This window comes from Pteropus alecto, unplaced genomic scaffold, assembly GCF_000325575.1.
Source record: "Pteropus alecto unplaced genomic scaffold, ASM32557v1 scaffold146, whole genome shotgun sequence".
Taxonomy (NCBI): Eukaryota; Metazoa; Chordata; class Mammalia; order Chiroptera; family Pteropodidae; genus Pteropus; species Pteropus alecto.
Genome location: NW_006442107.1, coordinates 17556301 through 17558279, shown reverse-complemented (window position 1 = coordinate 17558279; position 1979 = coordinate 17556301).

The following is a 1979-nucleotide window of genomic DNA, read 5'->3' as shown; positions in this document are numbered from 1 at the left end:
TAGCAAATATTGGGAAAATCTTTTATATTATCAATTGTATCATACAATAAATAGAGAAAACATAGAATGGAAAGAAATCTTTTCTTAGACATCTGTATTTCTATTTGCATTAATAAAATATATAAGAACTTTTAATTTTTAGATGTAGTATATAATGTATAAAATAGTTATGAGATGGAGAAAAGGAAGATAGCAACTCATGAATATTTTTAGATTAAACTAGTTTAAAAATACACTTTACACTTATGTTAACTGTGGTTTCCCTTATGTGACTGGATTAAGAATGATTAACATGAAACAAAAGAAACAGCACCCTTTAAAGCATACTCCCTTTATGAAATAACCTCAATTAGCTACTGGGCTCAAATTATCATTGCATTATAGGTGTTTCTGCAATCAACTGGTTACAGATAATTCCTCTGCAATGGGATAATTTAGGGAAAGTGAGTCTAGAAAATGCTGAGTGTATAGAAACTACCAGATTCCATTTGCAGAGTTTGGATTCAGATTGGATAGGCCCAATATTTTGTCAGGTCCTCCTACAGTAGTAATCATCACATGTTCTAAATCAGAGGGTTTTTAAATTTTTATTTTTTTTCTGGAGAGTTTGTTGTTAAACAATCAACAAGTATAACATCGATTGTCTGTTATATATGTTTTATTTTGTTCTTAGAACTGAACAATCTTATTCTATTTCCAACTGTGAGTAAAAAGAAAAAGAAAATATATGAATACATTTCACTTTCTTGTAGAAGAATTTCAACAAAATAAATATGTTGAGACTCAGTAAAAAAAAAATCTCAACTACAGAAGGTTTGAAGATCTAAGTGAAAAAACATCCATGGGTAAAAAGGGAAGAGTATAGTGAAGAAGAGAAATTCAAAGAAAAAAAAACTTAGTTTGTTATGGTCTCAAAATGTGTTATTTTGTTATTGTTGATGATTATACTGTTTTATTCATTTGTATTTGTTTTGTTTGTTTGCTAAAAATGGAAATCCTACTGTGTTGGAGCAATAACTTTATGTTTCCTGAATATAAGTTGCAAAGAGATTTTTTTAGGTGAAAGGTATATTTCTAGAACCTCATCCTGATTTGAGAAGTGCAAATGTGCGTAACAGATACAGTAATTAAAATACTGCATATAATATTTAAATTATGAAAATATAGGCATTCTTTCACCCCTGCCCCACCCACCTGGACTTGGTAGTTGTAATCTGATCTCTGGTTGAAAGATTCCTGTCTAACAAGAAATAGCTTTGTAGAGTCTCCTCTGGCAGAACCACTTGAAACCACTTGAAAGGGCTGGTCAGCAGAACGGAGCCTACCTTCCCACATCCAATTAGTGCTGTTATCTCCCAGATGAAGATGAGGATGAGGTGTTCCAGCAGAGAAGACCTGAAGGAAATTGGAGGAAATATGCTTGATTATATGCATACTAGACCCAGTGCTGTCAGATTCTAAGAATGTCAATTAAGAACCCTATGTAGCTTGAACATGTTGATTCAGAATTGGTGAGAAAAGTAGTATCGGATTATAAAAAAATAAATGTTCCCCAAAGAAAAAGATCATTTAAAAAGTTTTTTTGTGTGTGTGTGTGTTTAGAATGATTACACATACACAAATACTTTCCACTATTTGTTGTTTTTATGTTGTAGTGTGTATGTGTTTGTATAAAATAAATATTGCAGATTGGTTCTTGGATGCTCTAAAAGGATTGATAGCTAACTAAGCCAAATACACATACACAAACACACACATGGAAAAAAATAGAAAGTGTTAAAAAGAATTTTTGTTTTCAATGAAAGGCAACAGTAAGATGAGTTTGAAGAAATTTTGTCATAAAGCAAAAAGCAGACCAGTCTAGCTTGTTTCAAGTTTATTGAATGTCCTCAGTGTCTCTCAAACTTGGCTAATTATCAGAAGCACTGAGAGTGTTTGTAAAAGAACAAGATTCCCTTAGTCCACTTCGGACTTATGGA